This window comes from Vombatus ursinus, unplaced genomic scaffold, assembly GCF_900497805.2.
Source record: "Vombatus ursinus unplaced genomic scaffold, bare-nosed wombat genome assembly UNPS02014861.1, whole genome shotgun sequence".
Lineage (NCBI taxonomy): Eukaryota > Metazoa > Chordata > Mammalia > Diprotodontia > Vombatidae > Vombatus > Vombatus ursinus.
The window spans coordinates 10,182,495-10,198,758 of NW_020954639.1; the positions used below are offsets into that span (position 1 = coordinate 10,182,495).

General features: G+C 43.1%; 1 protein-coding gene and 1 long non-coding RNA gene across 7 annotated transcripts in view; one reads left to right on the plus strand and one right to left on the minus strand.

The window, feature by feature from the left end:
- Positions 1-481: 481 nt before the first annotated feature.
- On the minus strand, positions 482-2,012 carry LOC114027477. The gene is made up of 2 exons (XR_003567263.1): positions 1,936-2,012; positions 482-778 (listed from the first exon to the last, which is right to left on the minus strand). It is a non-coding gene; the product is annotated as an uncharacterized LOC114027477 (long non-coding RNA).
- The window catches only part of ARHGAP12 (Rho GTPase activating protein 12), a 129,257-nt gene continuing 114,942 nt past the window's right edge, over positions 1,950-16,264 (plus strand). For all 6 annotated transcript variants that reach the window (XM_027841547.1, XM_027841549.1, XM_027841551.1 and 3 more), the window contains exon 1: positions 1,950-2,035. The gene's annotated coding sequence lies outside the window, so the exon portion shown is untranslated. The remainder of the gene's footprint in view (positions 2,036-16,264) is intronic.

The following is a 16,264-nucleotide window of genomic DNA, read 5'->3' on the forward strand; positions in this document are numbered from 1 at the left end:
AACTAGCTCCTAGAGGGCAGAGAATGCTTCACTTCTATCCTCAGCACCTAGCACAGTACACAGCACAAGGAAATAAATGCTTGTTGATTGACTTCGAAAGTGGAAGGAGTTAGAATAGGCAACAGTTTGTGTGTGTGTGTGTGTGTGTGTGTGTGTGTGTGTGTGTGTGTGCCTTCAAAATGTTTTATTTTCAACTGAGATGAAACATGTCTAACACTCAGCTTCTGGAACAGGGAAAATGCTATTATCAACACATTTCCACCAAGGCATGATGTTTTGGACTAGGTCTTTGCTTTGGTGTTTGAAAAAGACAGCCTTCTGAGAGAACCCTAAGCAGCGTAGAATAAAGAAAATGAAAGAATAAAGCAGTCTTATTCTGAATGCCAAGCAACATCACTGAAAAAACAACAGGACAGTATCAGTGAAAGAAAATAGGAGGAAAGGGGGGAACGAAGTAAGCCAGTACAATGGTAAAGAGATGTTACTATATTCATGTTTATTTTGTATTTGCTTGTCTGGATCGATGCTTTTCTTCTATAAGAAAAACTGCTTCAAACAACAACTCGTTGAATTTCATTTAATGGTTGGTGTCTGTCCTCCACCTTCGGATGTCTCATTGCCACTGTGGGTTCTTGACAAGTGTTCCAGAGGAGCCCAAATTGTGGAAAGTACAAGACAATTGTAGATTTAGAGGCCATCCGGCCCAACTGCCCAACTCCTTCATTTTACAGGTGAGAGAACTGGAACCCAGGGATGAAATGAGTCTCCGGGGGTCATACTGGTAGTAAGAAAGTTAAGATTTAACCTCTCCAATCCGACACCAGATCTAGGATTGTTTCCATTATACCAATCTAGAGAGACTTCTGCCCTGGTCCTAGTGATGGGCAAGTCTCTTGTCTGAATACTGGCAGAGCTAAGCTCTTTGAAGGCTATTGCTAGGTGCGCTGCTCAGAGTTTTTCTAAAAACTGTAATGCCCAAAAAACATTGCCTAAATTATAGAGTCTCTCTCTCTCTCTCTCTCACACACACACACACACACACACACAGACACAGACACATCTAGTTTGCACGGAGCTGTTTGCACGTTGTCACTCCCATTAAACTGGGGTCTCTTTGAGAACATAGGCTGTCGTTTGCCTTTCTGTATCCCCAGCCTGGCACACAGTAAGCACTTTTAAGAAATGTTTGTTAACAGTCTGACTGCGATATGGGGTACAGTCAAGCAACAGGCCGGCAGCAGTGTACTGAATCGATTTCTGGCCGTTTCTGTTCTGAACGCCTCAACTTTTAAACTCGTTATCGCATCCCAATGCTATGTACACCGGCCCCCCCCAACATTAGCATTACGCATTAACTGTAGCTCTCGGGCCGTGCCTTTACACTTCAAGCCTGAGTTAACTCGTTATTGCTGACAGGGTGACAGTGTCTGTGCATGCCCACGGCTTCCCGTTGGTTGAACGAATGTGCACCTTGCCAGGCATTCAGCCCTAATTAGTTTGGAACCGGTCCCCCGCCCCAGTCCCTTTCGTTATAACGTTGCACGTCTAGGGTCCTAGCCCTTTTTGCGCCCCGCTCTCACACCGAGGACCTCTCCAACCCTGCCCCACTCCCTACCCCTCGAGAGCCAAAGCCCAACCCCCGCCCCCCCAAAGTGCTGGGCACACACATTCTGGACTCCGGCCCGCCCCGCCCCTAGGCTCGGCCCCGCCCCCTCTGCCGGCCCCGCCCCGCGATGGGGCACGAGGCGGCTACCGCTTCCACTCTCGGCCCCCCCGCCCCAGGGCACCGCGGGCAAGCTCACGTGACCCTCCCCTCCACTTCCCCTCTCGCCTCCCTCTCTCCCGGCCCCGGCGCGCGCGCCGGGCCCCGCGCCCCCTCCCCTGCCCGCCCCGCCCCCGCGTCAGCGCGCTCTCCCGACGTGCCCTGGAACTCACCCTCCCTCCGAGGCAGAGCCCGGGGACGCGGCTAGGCTCCGGGCGCTGCCGCCGCCGCCGCCGTGTTTACTCTCCAGCCGCCCGGCTCCCGCTGCCGTCGGTAAGGAGCGGGGGGAAGGCCGCGAGGATGGGACGGACGGGACAAAGGGGATCGGCCGGGGGGCGCGGGGGCGGCGGCGGGGGGGGGGTGGCGGCGGTCCCGCGCTCCGGGCGGGGGAGGGGGCCGCAGTCCTCCCATTGGCCCGCCCCGGGTTTAAATGGCTCGAAGTTGTCGCTCCCTCCTTCTCCTCTTCTTCCTCCTCCTCTCCCCTTCCCCCATTCCCCCACCCCGGTTTCCTGACTTCCTGTGTGAGAGAGGGCAGCGCCCGCCCCGCCCCCGGGAGTGAACGAGCGAGTGTGAGTGTGTGCAAGTACGTGTAAGCCCGTGTGTGTGAGTGTGTACTCGGAGGGCCACGGCCCACCCCGGCACCTCCCCCAGTCGTCCAACCTCCAGCCCACCTTGAGAGGGGGAGGAGGAGGAGGAGGATCCCGGTGGGCTCCCGACGACCCCCTGCTGCGGAGGAGCCGCACCTGGGCCGGGGGAGCCTCGAGCGCAGCCCCCCCCCTCCCCCCGAGCTGCCCCCTCCGGTCTCGAGGCAGGTGACAGCTCCCGGGTGTGGGGGTGGGGGAGGCGGACCGGCCTCGAGCGATGTTCCTGCTGTTACTGCTCCGGAGCGAGCGGGTGGAGGCTTCAGAGCCTGGGCTGTGCGCGGGGCGCTGCCGAGGCCAGCCTGCATGGAGGCGCGTTGCGGCCCTGGCTCCTCCCGCCCCTCCTGCTCGGACAGGTGGACCGAGGCCCCCCGGGGCGGCCCCTTTTACCTGGGCCTAGGGGTGACCTTTGGAGGTTCCGCCTCGAATTGCGGGCGGGGCGGCTTCTTGTGGTCTCTGGCGAGGAAGACGCGGAGCGCCCAGCTTTCCCCTGGTAGCCTGCTGGGTCAGTCGGCCCCGGGTCCGTGCGGGGAAACGGTAGGAGGGCTTTGCCGTGCGGGGTAGACCTGGGAGGCACATGCCGGGCTCCTGACGTTTAAGCCTGGCCTCACTCCTTGGAAAGTTTCCGCACATTGGCGGTGTTTCATTATATACCCACATAAGTATTTTATAAAAACTTTCAGATTTGTCTAAAAGTATAATTTGCTGATTCCAGTATTAACTGTATCTTAATCATCCAGTAATTGTAGAGAAGAGAAAGGGAGAGATAAGGAGTAGTCAGGTGTGTGTTTTGGTTCCATTTGTGAGTTGCCAACTCAGCCAGTTGAAATATTTCAGTTTTTATGTTGATTTTCCTATATATATGCATAAATGATAATAGAGAGCTTTAGTAGGGATGTAATGTTAGCAGTTTTAAGATCAGCCTTAGGTGGCACGGTGAATAGGGCTTGGGACTTGGAGTTAGGAAGACCTGAATTCATAGCCTACCTCAGTCATTTCCTAGCTGTGTGAACCTAGGCAAATCATTTAACTGCTCTCAGCCTGTTTCCTTATCTGTGAAATGGGGATAACACAGTTAACATGTGTAAAGTGCTTTGCAGATCATAGAGGCTATGTGTATCAACCTAGACTTTTAGGTGGAAATTGTTGATTTTTAAAAATAATAACTTTGAAGCAATTTTGAACCCATTAAATCTTACGGAATATAGATATCTTGGACAAGCAGCTGTGGCAAAACATTAAAATGTTGTACTATTCTAGCACTAGAAAATTGGCCCAGTTAACTTCTAGAACTTATTCTTTGTTGTTGGGGCTTTTGTATAGGGTAGTGTTGGGTTGTGATTTGGGAATTGAGTTGAGCTGAAGCAATCGTTTTAGGCAGCTAAAGAATAGAGTGCTGGGCCTGGAGTCAGGAAGACCTGAGTTCAAATTCAGCCTCAGATACTTCCTAGCTGGCTGTGTGGCCCTGGGCAAGTCACTTAACCTCTGTTTGCCTTAATCTGCTGGAGTAGGAAATGGCAAACCACTCCAGTGTCTTTGCCAAGAAAACCCCATGGACAGTATGGTCCATAGGGTCATGAAGAGTAGGACACAACTGAACAACAAATCTTTTCACAGATTCCTTGTGCTTTGAGGCTGTATAGCTTCAGAGAATGAGGTTGGGGTGGGCGCTAGGGAACACATTTGTTGGGTCAAAGAAATTTAAAAATGGAACCTTAATATTTGTCAGCATAGATCACTTTTTTGGAAGCAGTCAGGGTATATTTAATCATACCACTAAACTTAGCTTTTTGGAGGAAGAAAATGTGATCATTAATGGAGTTAGAAACCTGGCTGTATACTTTCTTATGGCCTTATTATGATAGAATCTCACCTTGTGGTACCATGGGTGTAGCTTTCCATCACCTCCCTCTTCCCCCCAAGACTTCTGAGCTTCTTCAGTGTCTGGGGCTGGGCCAGGTGGCCAGGCTTCGAGTCTCATTCGGGAGCTCCTGGTCTCTACTGTCCTATTTCTCCCCGGGATCCATTCTTTCTTGCTGTAGTTTGCTGTTCTTTGCTCTTTATTTTTAGTATGTTCTTGCCACTTATGGTCTCTCCGTTTGTGTCCTGCCCTTCTATTGCTGTTTGCCATTGCTGCCACCTATTCTGCCATCACTCAGTCTGCTGTTAGCTCGCCCGGGCGCCTCTTCCAATTGTTGCTGCTCCCCATCCACTGGCTGCTAAGCCCTGCTGCTGAATTCCACTGACTTCTTTTACCCCTTCTTTCTGCTTTGTTTCCTTGTCACTCTTATTTCCTGGAGTCAAGAAACATGTTTTCCCAGGATTCTTGGCTTTTTTTCCCCTAAAACAAACAAAATCCAAATTATGCTTTTGTAGATAACGATGACCAATCAAAACACTTCTCTCTAGCTACCTGACAAAGTGAATGATGGATTACAGCATGTTGATCAGGTGTAATCTTCTAGTCTTTGGCTTTTCTTAGCCCTCTTTATTGCTTACTTCTTGGGAGAGGGCATCTTTCCCCTCCCCCCCAACTTTTTTGGCTACTTTCAGGTCTGAAATAATTCTAGAAGCCTGAAAAACTGAGGCTTTATTGTGATTTTCTACTATTTAAACATTTAAGAAGGTAATTATATTAGAATCGAACAGTAATGTTTTGTTTATGCTGCATCATTGGGGAATGAACTGTTTAATTTTGTCAGTTAATTTTTTCAGATGACTGAATGTTATACTTAAACATTTAGTCTTTTAAAAATTATAATCCTTTTATGAAAAAAAGTCTTCAAAAATGTGTTAACTTCACTGCTTCCTCAGATTTTAGTGAACATAATTTAATCTTTCATTAAATAATTTTTTTACATCATCACTTATATTTCCCAATATATTCTTCCCCACTGTCCCTTAGAGCCATTTCTTATAACAAAGAATTCTCTTATAATTAAAAAATAAAAAGAAGGGAAAAACAATTCAGTAAGATTAATCAGTGCAAGTCTGACATGTTCTGGGTCCATAATCCTCCCACCTCTGCAAAGAAGGGATAGAGGTACTTGGGCAGTGATAAGTCTAGGAATTATTCATATATTCTTTCATTTGTTTATTTTTGAGACTGAGTCTCCTCCTCCACGCTGGAAGTTCCAGAACTGATAGGCATGGAAGTTTTGACCTACTCCATTTTTTTGGACTCTGCTCCAGGGGGCTCACTTATATGGGTGCTGAATTTTAGTGATTGGTTTTATCCCTCCTGCAGCTCAGAACTCAGCTTGAGCAATCCACCAGCCTCAAGTTTCCCCAGCAGAGTAGGGACTACAGAGTTCTGTGCGGCTGCTTTGGACCCCTAGCAAGAAATTGACCTTTTCTTTTAACTTCCATTGAAGCACCTGAGACCCTCAGTGTAAAGCTTATTGGATGATTAGTTTCAGTAAACCTTTATTGATGATAATAGTTTATATAGCACTGTAAGATTTACAAATTACTTTCCTTACACTCTTAGGAGATAGTTAAGTCTTATCATTTTACAGATGTGGAAAGAAGTGCAAAATGTGAGGTGCTGGGGGGTGACATAGCTAATAAGTGTTAGAACTAGGAGGCAGATCCAGGTCTTCTGATGTTCAAGATCAGTACTCTACCCTGTCCTATCTTTCTTCTGGGTCTTTGGTGCATAGACTAGTACAGTTGATTTTCTTTTAACAGTGGAATGAAGCATATTATATAATATGTTCACTTTTATTTAGTTTATTTTGTGTTAACTCATTTGGCATGGTAAAGTATTAACAAACTTTCAGCTAAATAGAGTATAAGCATGAAGAATCATAGAGACTTGATCTCCTCAAGCTATTTTGGCAGTACATATTCACTGCAACTTAAAAGAGACTATGCACTTCTTAGTCAGTTCATTTCAACAACACAGCCATATAGATTGATAAGTTCCAAAAAACAAAAGGGATATACACAGCCAACAGTTTTCTTTGGCTATACGAGGAGAAAGCTATCACAATGTCTCTAGACTTTGTCATGCTTCTCACTCTCCACACTCACCCTCCTTCTCCCCAGCATATTGGGGGAACCTGACAGACCAAATATGGTGATAGTTGTCATTGAGTTTCAAGCTAAAGGGTCTTTGTATTGCCCAGCATGTGGACTGTTTGTGCCCAACCTGTGGTATAGCCTTCCCAGTTCATATTGGTCTGATCAGCCACAGTTGGACATAATGTACATTAACCCCGAAATCGTGATGTAAATTTGGTCCTCTTCGAGCATAAAGGATGACAACAAATGCCTAACATCATCTCTTACCTTTTTGCCAAAGAAAGGTAAGCATCAGTCTGCTCTCAAAGAGCTCATAGTCTGTAATGGGGGAGACAAATACAAACAAAATATGGACAAGATAAATTGGACATAATCGAGAGAGGGAAGACAATAGTATTGAGGAGGATCAGGAAAGGCTTATTGTAGAAGGTGTAATCTCCAGTGGAATTTGGAGAAAGCAAGGGAGGCTAGGAAATAGAGATGAGGAGGGAGAGCATTCCAGGCCTGGGAGACAGCCAGAGTTGGGAGATGGAGTGTTACATGGAGGAACTTCAAAGAGGTCAGTGTCCCTGGATCACAGAACCTGTGGGGCAGAGTACGGCGTTATAAGACTGGAAAGGTAGGAGGGGGTCAGGAAATGAAGAGCTCTGAATGCCAGGTTTTGTATTTGATTCTGGAGGTGGGTGATGGGGAACCGCTAGAATTGATTGAATGGTAAAGTGACATGGTCAGACCTGTGCTTTAGGAAGATCCATTTAACAGCTGCGTTGAGAATGGACTTAAGTGGGAAGACATTTGTGGCAGGGAATAATAGCTAACATTTGTATAGTGCTTAGTACATGCCAGGCACTGAGCTCAGCGATTTACAGTTGTTCTCATTGGATCTTCACAAGCCTGGAAGGTAGGTGCTATTATTATTTCCATTTTACAGATGAGGAAACAGACTGAGAGAGAGAAACTGACTTGCTCAGAGTCACACTGCTAGAAGATTATGGCAGCAGTGCAGAGTGAGGTGATGAGGATCTGCACCAAGGTGGTGGCAGTGTCAGAGGAGAACAGATATATAAGTGATGTTATGGAATTAGAATGAACAGCCTTGGAAATTAATTGGATTGGGAGAGACATGTGAGAGAGAATAAGGAGTTGAAGGTTTGGGGCTGAATCGTGAGCCTGGATGACTGGGAGGATGGTAGTGCCCTGGACGATAGGAAGCGAGGAAAAGGGAAGGGCTTGAGGGGAAAGATAAATAAACATGCATGCTTCGATGTACTGAAATTTAGGGTGGTAGCTTGTATTATATAAGAGAATATAAGTACTCCAGTCTCAGAATGTAGTATTTAAAAATAAAGATCTTGAGGGACATTCTTCTGGATAAATAATAAATTTAACTTAAATTAGTTGACACAATCTGACTTGTTATAGGAATATTAATTTGGTGATTCTGTAGAGGAAGGATTGAAGAAGGGAGAGACTAGAAGCAGAAGACACCAGTTAGGAAACTGTTGTAAGTCTAGGTGAGAGGACACAGTGAATTAGAGTGGTGGCCATATGTGTGGAGAGAAGGGGACAAAGACAAAAGACGTGCTGTGGAGTTGGCAGATGATTGAATATGGGACCTGGGGGAGAAGAAGAGAGTCAGGGATGACACTCAGGTTGCAAACCTGGTTGACTGCTTGTGTCTTTGACAGAAATAGGTAAATTTGGAGGAAGGCTGGATTTGGGGGTAGAAGAGTTTAATGTTTAAAGCATGTTGTTTTAAAGATATTGTTCATTTATCTATTTTCTGAGTCCTGGAGATTGCTAATTATTTGAGTGTCCATAATATGGTTGCAGATCAGCGTGTCAGGATCTTGTTGATCCTATGTTATATCTCTTTGATTTGTCACCATCACTCTGGCTGTCAGTCTGGTTTAGCCCCTCCTTGTTTCTTTCCCAGACTATGTCAGGTCTTTCCTTCTTGGTTTCCCGTTTTTAGGCTCTTGGATCTCCAATTCATTTTCTACCCAGCTGCCAAATTGGTATTCCCAAAGCATAGGTCTGACTATGTCACTTCCTGCTCCAGTGTCTCTTGTCTGTAGGATATAGTGCAGAATCCTCTGTTTGGCATGGAAAGCCTTCAGTTTGACTGTGACCTTTTCATCCAGACTGATTTCATACTACTTCTCCTCCTCATGAATTCTTTGTTCCAGTCAAGTTGCTCTTGGTGTTCTCTATGTAGGACATTCCATATTCTGTCTTAGTGCCATGCTTAGACTGTCATCTTTCTTAACCTCTGTTTGTTATCAGTCAGTCAATAAGCATTCATTAGGAACCTACTATATATCAGGCATGGTGCTAAGCATGGGGATGCAAAAAGAGACAAAAGATAGTCCGTGCTCCCAGAATATCTAGTTTCCTTCATGGCTCAGCTCAATGTCTTCATGTCTTTCTTTCCTTCCTTCCTTTCATTTATTTTTTCTTTGTTCTGAATTTAATGACCACAAAAAAAGACATTTCCATATATGAAGTAGAAGAGAAAAAAGGCTTATATGTGAAAATGGGAATTTCTGTTATGTGTAGCTTGCTTTTAAAAAATATGTACAATAATTTCAGTATTTTACTTGCAAAGCTGACCTGCTTGTCTATGTTTCCTTCTAAACTTTCTTCAGTTTGTGTGTGTGTGTGTGTGTGTGTGTGTGTTTTAAAAAATGCTTCAATAACTTTTCTTTTTTCCTTTTTATTTGGCAACCCTATGGCTAGTTCTCCTTTCTTCCCCTCCCCCTACTGAAAAAGAAAAGAAAAACATTTGCATCTTTGTTAATTCCTTCCAGTTATTACTGCCTTCCATCCCCCCTTCCCAATTAATTTGTGTATATTTTATATTAACTTACCTATATCTGTGTTCTTAGGAGAGTGTGTACTACTTGAGGGCAGGCAGGAAGCGTTGAACTTTTGCCCTTGCATCTTCAGTGCTCTGCAGGGTGTCTTGCACATAGTAGACTCAGTTGTTTGTTGAGTGAACAATATGATGACTGATGAAAAAGTTGCGAATGTAACTGATTCTTGGCCAACTTAAATTCTAAAATAATATATCATGCTTCAGTCTCATATTTTTTTTTAATTTTAGCCTTCTGCCTATTTCTTTTCTCCCTGATAAACCTAGTATGAACAGTATGGAGAGTTTGCATGTTTGGTTGTTACAAATATTGGGGGGGAGAGTTCAGCTCTAGATATCATTAGTGACTATCTTCTTTCAGTCGTCAAGACTTGGCCTCTTCCTCATGATCTAGCTCCCCCTAACCAATCCTTTGAACCTTCCCTCACCCTCAGACTCATTGCTTATGTTGGGAAATCAGAGTCCTCCTTGTTCCTCATGGTCACTTCCCACGCTATCCTCCTATCACCATCACTCAGTAACTTTTCCTCCTTTGAGATTCATTCAATTCATGTTTATCACCCAGTCAAGCTTTTGGTAGCTGTTGTCTGCCAGCCTCTAGAGCACTGCTTCCATCTTTTCTCAATGAGTTCAGTGTCTGACTCACAGGCTTTTCCCTCCTTCCCACCTCTGGTCCCCATACTAGGGGACTTCAATATTCGTAATGATATTCCTTCAAACATCCTAACTTCTCAGATCCTCAACTTAATCATTTCATTGACCTCCACAGGGAGACACAGAAATGGAGATATCCTTCATGTTGCCATCAGCCTGCAAGTATTCCACACTTCTGTTTATGAATTCTGAAATCCCTTTATCAGATCGTAATTTATTGTCATTTTACTTCAACCTCTGCCTCTCATCCCCTTAACCCTGTTTTTCATTCTTACCATGGCCTCTAGGCCTTTGGAGTGGGGGAAAAAGAAAGCACAAGGAGTTGGGAGCCCAGGTCTCTCCCTGCCACCCTCATTCAATCTGACACCTCTCTCGACTCATATAGCCACCCCTCTAGTTCAGGTCCTTGTCACCTCATCTGTATTACTATTTGATGACATTTTTGCCTCAAGACTCTCCCCACTCTAAATCCGTCTTTCACTCAGCTGCCAAGATTTATTTTCTAAAGCATAGGTCTGGCTGTGTCACCCCTCTAGTTAATAAACACCAGTTGATTAACTCACTGTTATCTTCAGAATAAAAAGTGAAGTCCTGTCATTAGAGAAATGCAAATCAGAACAACTTTGGGGGACCACATCCCACCTATCAGATTGGCTCCCATGACAAAACAGGAAAATGATAAATGTTGGAGAAGATGTGTGTAGCTTTTCCGGGCTTTTTCTGATGCCTGAAAGGCTCTCTTTCCTTACCTCTGACTTTTAGTTTCTCTGGCTTCTTTCAAAATGCAGCTCAAGTCCTGCCTTCTGTAGGAGGCCTTTTGTTGTTGTTATTCATGATTTCAGTTGTATCTGACTCTTTGTAACCCCATTTGGGGTTTTCTTAGCAGAGATGATGGAGTGGTTTGCTATTTCCTTCTCCAGATCGTTTTATGGGTGAGAAAACTGAAGCAAACAGGGTGAAGTGACTTGCCCAGGGTCACACAGCTAGTAAGTGTCTAAGGCCAGATTTAAACTCAGGAAGATGAGTCTTTCTGATTCCAGGTCTGACACTCTATCCACTATTCCACCTAGCTGTCCCAGGCTGCCTTTACCAATCCTTTTAGCTGCCGGTGTCTCCCTTTTCTAATTACTTCCACCTACTTTGTATGTATCTCCTAGGTACATAGTAATTTGCCTGTTGCATGCCCCCACTAGAAGGTGAGCTCTTTGAAGGCGTTGACTGTTTTTGCTTCCTACATTTAGCATGGTTTGGCACATAGCAAGCACTTAATAAATGCTTTTTTGACTAACTGAATTATTGATGAAGGATAAACCCAGCATGAATAGGTTTAAATGCTCCTTTAAAAAGCAAGGTGCCAGGAATGATCCTTTTTGCAGTGTTGCAGATGTGTAATGTTTTGAGGATGATGGGACCCAAATATAGACAGTCTAGGTAGTTGTTTTGCAAAACATTATAATAGCATTTGGGTTTTTGACAGTTCTGAGTATGGGAGATGAACATGAATGAGGGAGATGAATGTGGGTGTGGGAATGGGAGGTGGTGGTGAGTACGGGATCTGTTTGGATATTGAAGGGAAATGTGGTCTTAGAGAGAAAATTACTGAGTCACTCCACTGGAGAACATTTGTGGCTGTGAAAGAATTAGCGCTCAGCATAATTTGAAAGAAGTCTCTAGAACTAAAGTGAGAAGCAACAGTTTTATGTATTTCATTTAATAAAAATTGTCCTTTTTTTTATATAAAACTAAAGAGGCAGAATAGCATAATGGATTGATATCTGGCCCCAGGACCAGGAAAACCTGGCTTATACGTACTGGCTTTGCTACTCCGGGCAAGTCACTTAACCTCTCAATGCCCTGGCAAATCTTTTTTAAAAAATTAAATAATTAATTAATTTATTTTTAGCTTTCAACATTCACTTCCATAAGATTTTGAGTTTTAAGTGTTCTCCCCTTTCTTCTCTTCCCCCCCTCCCCAAGACAGCATGCAATCTGATATAGGTTCTACTTATATATTCATATTAAGCATATTTTCCTATTAGTCATGATGATAAAGAAGAATTAGAACTTATGGGAGGAACCACGAGAATGAAGCAGTAAAACAAAGCAAAACAAAAGGAGAGCAAATAGTGTGCTTCAATCTGCATTCAGACTCCATAGTTCATTCTCTGGATGTGGATAGCATTTTCCAACGTGAGTCTTTTGGAGTTGTCTTAGATCCTTGCATTGCTAAGAAGAACCAAATCTATCAAAGTCAATCATTGCTCAGTGTGGCTGTTACTGTGTATAATGTTCTCCTGGTTCTGCTTATTTCACTCAACATTAGTTCATGTAAGTCTTTCCAGGTTTTTCTGAAGTCCTGTTCATCATTTCTTTTATTTATGTATTTCTTTTATTTTATTTTTTTTCTGTTCATCATTTCTTATAGCACAATAGTATTCCATTGCATTCATATACCACAACTCGTTCAGCCATTCCCCAGTTGATGGGTGTCCCCTCAATTTCCAATTCTTTACCACCACAAAAAGAGCTGCTATAAATATTTTTGTACGTGTGGGTACTTTCCCCATTTTTATGATCTCTTTGGGATACAGACCTAGAAGTGGTATTTCTGGGTCAGAGGGTATGCATAATTTTATAGCCTTTTGAGCATAGTTCCAAATTGTTCTCCAGAATGGTTGGATCAGTTCACACCTCCACCAACAATGCATTAGTGTTCCAATTTTCCCACATCTTCTCCAACATTTATCATTTTCCTGTTTTGTCATGTTAGCCAATCTGATAGGTGTGATGTGGTACCTCAGAGTTATTTTGATTTGCATTTCTCTAATCAATAGTGATTTAGAGCATTTTCATATGACTATAGATGGCTTTAATTTCTTCCTCTGAAAAATGCCTGTTCATGGCCTTTGACCATTTATCAATTGGGTAGTGACTTGTATTCTTAAAAATCTGACTCAGTTCTCTATATATTTTAGAAATGAGGCTTTTATAAGAGACACTCGTAAGAATTCTTTCCCAGTTTTCTTCTTCTCTCCTAATCTTGGTTGCATTGACTTTGCTTGTGCAAAACCTTTTCAATTTAATGTAATCAAAATTATCCATTTTGCATTTTATAATGTTCTCTTTCTCTTGTTTGGTCATAAATTCTTCTGTTCTCCATAAATCTGGTAGTTAAACTATTCCTTGCTCTCTTGGTTTGCTTATAGTATCAGTCTTTATATCTAAATCATGTATCCATTTTGACTTGGTATAGGGTGTAAGATGTTGGTATATGCCCAGTTTGTGTCCTGGCAAATCTTTTAAGACTATCTATTGCAGAAATAGTGCCAGCCTGCACTGGCAGAAAGGTTTCCTTATCAAGGAGTTCCATATATAAATTAAGTCACTGGTCTAGCCCCTATCCCTAAAAATTATGATTACATGAGAACAGACAGAATTTTTGTAAGCACAAGCAATGTTGATGTCCTCCATGTTTAAGAAAACCAAAGTCATTCTCTATACTTTTTTTTTTTTGCTTCTACCCAAGTGTCTTATTCTTAGATTTTGGAACCCATTGTCTGTAGTCATTTTTGCTTTTTCTTCTGCCTCTTATCTAACTCTTCCTTCAATCTTTGTCACCTAACTTCTCAAGCCCAAACAATTGAGGCCTTACTATCAATGATTCTATTGTTCTATCCATCAATATACTTCAAAAAATTCTGAAAATAGATGCAATATTCCACACTTGTGGACCTTTTACCTCTGCATAGGAATAAAGATAGTACATCTCCTCATATATCCTCTTTGAGGCCATGATTATTCTTCGTAATTTTGCACCGTTCACTTTTGAATGCTTTGTGATTTACATTATTGTAATCATTGTGTATAAGTTTTCCTATGATTTTCTGTATTCATCATATGCACTGTTTCTTACAGTTATGTTCCTTTATGTTCATGTGCCATAATTTAACTGTTCCCCAGTTGCAGGACATCTACTTTGTTTCCAGTTCTTTGCTACTACAAAAAGAACAATTAAGTATTTTGGTGTAAATGAGAGATGCCATTAATTCTTAAACATAAAACATTTGCTTAATGTTAAGGCAAATAGAAGAATAATTATAACATCACAATTACTCAGTATATGTCAAGTGCAGTAATAAAGCATCATAGTCTACATAAATCTGGGTCGTACCTTTCTATTCATATACATAGTGTCAGTGGGAGAGAGTGGGAATACACATAGAGAAACCTATCAGGGAGGCCCTGAATTTGAAAGACCAGTGTGCTCAAGGCAGCTCACAGCTCTGACCTAGGCTTTGATGTCCTTGTTGCCTTCAAGAACGATCTGGCCTATATGAAGCTATTTCCCTGCTAGTTGTTCCCATTCTGGTTCTCATCTCACCATAATCAGGGTCACACAAGACATAACACCATGTATTATGAACAAGAGGGGGACTTGGAATATAATATTCCAAAAGTCAAAAAATATGGACTTACCCAATGTAATTTATTCTGAAAAACTCATTATAAACCTATAGTAGTGATGGAGGAAGGACCTGTGATGGAGAGCTGAATAGGAACTTTGAAATGCAAATGTGTGAGAGCACACACGTGAGAGGGCTCTTAATTTGATTTTTTTTTTTAGGCAGTTGGGGTTAAGTGATTTGCCCAAGGTCACACAGCTAGTAAATGTCAAGTGTTTGGTCTGAGGCCAGATATGAACTCAGGTCCTCCTGACTTCAGGGCCGATACTCTATCCACTGTGCCACCTAGTTACCCCTCTTATTTGACTTTTAAAATCCTTCCCGAGCTCTTCCAAGAAGGCTTTTTGGGCTTGAGACTAGTTCATATTCCCCTTTGAGGTTTTGGATGTGGGTATATTGTCAATGTTGTCCTCTCCTGAATTTGTGTTTTGATCTTCCCTGTCACCAAGATACTTTTCTATGGTCTTTGTTTTTCTTTGCTGCTTCTTGTTATTTGCCTTTTTTCTGACTTTTAAAGTTGATCTCTGCTTCTGGGGCACAGTCCCAAGCTTCTTGTGCTGGGGGTTAGGGGCCTGATTACTGGTTTTGTGTGCTGGGGTCTCAGGTGTTGGCAGCTGGAGGCTGTAGGCATCTGGTAGTTTACCTGGTGCTGAACTGAAACTGGTGGTGGTGGCTGGTGTGTGCCTGGTGTTGCTGTTTGCCTGCTCCACCACTCTGGGGCACAGGATCTCCTGCTGGTTTGCTGAGGAGGAGCTTGCTGGGATGCCTCTTGTCCTCTACAGGCACAGCAAGAGGGATCTTTCCCGTTAAACCCCCTAGCCTCCCGAGCTAAAAGACTGTTACACCTCATCTTTCTGCTGGCTCCCCTATTTCAGGATTTTTCCTGGGACAATATTCTCTGGGTTTTTTAAGCTCAGTAAGGAAGGGTGAGAGCCACTTACTGCTTACTACCCCATCTTGGCTTCCAGAAGTCTGAGGGGAGGATTGTGACTTTTGTATATTAGCATCAGTCTTGGGGGGACTGTGGGTGTGTGTGTGGGAAGACCAGTTCAAAGCCTAGTGGAACTCCATATGGTTTATTCTAAAGATTAGGAAAGAAAGGAATAAGCATTTATTAGGTGCCTACTATGTGCCAGACATTGTATTAAGTGCAAGTTCTCAATGTGGAGGACATGAAATCCAAAGGAGTGCAGCTGTATGGGAAATGAAAAGATGGCTACCCTGGATGCCCGTCTTAGGTTAACTGACTTTTGGGAAGGAAACTTTTTTCTGTATAATTAAGGGCTTGGCTTAGATGATATCTAAGCTTCCTTTCAACTTCAAATTTCTGTGATTCTGTTACTTAGAACATTGTTTTCCCTTGCAACAACTTAGGTGGAAAAAATTAACATGTTGATAACAGTAGCTTATAACTAAGCTCAAGAAGAAAAGAAAATTGCTGATTCACACAAAAACCAACTTGAACTTTTTTGTCAGGCCAAATATGTTTTTATCAGTATGTTTCAGAAATTTTTTTTTGGAGGGGGAGACCTGAGTCCTGAGGGTGGTGCTTAAAGAAAAATGGTAGGACAAAACATTTTTTAATGTCATGTTCAGTTGCTCACCACAGAAGTTTGGAAGAACAATTCATTAATCAGCTAAGGAAAGTGATTTATGTCACCCAGAGATATAGTTCTTCTATGTATATCATTTAATTTGGGAGGGAGGCACAATTTGGTATATTTAGACTAATTAAGAGGCAGCTAGGTGGTATAATGGATAGAGTACTGAGTCTGGAGTCAGGACAACTCATGAAGTCTGAGTTATTTACTGTGTCTGTGTGACCCGGGGCAAGTCACTTAAC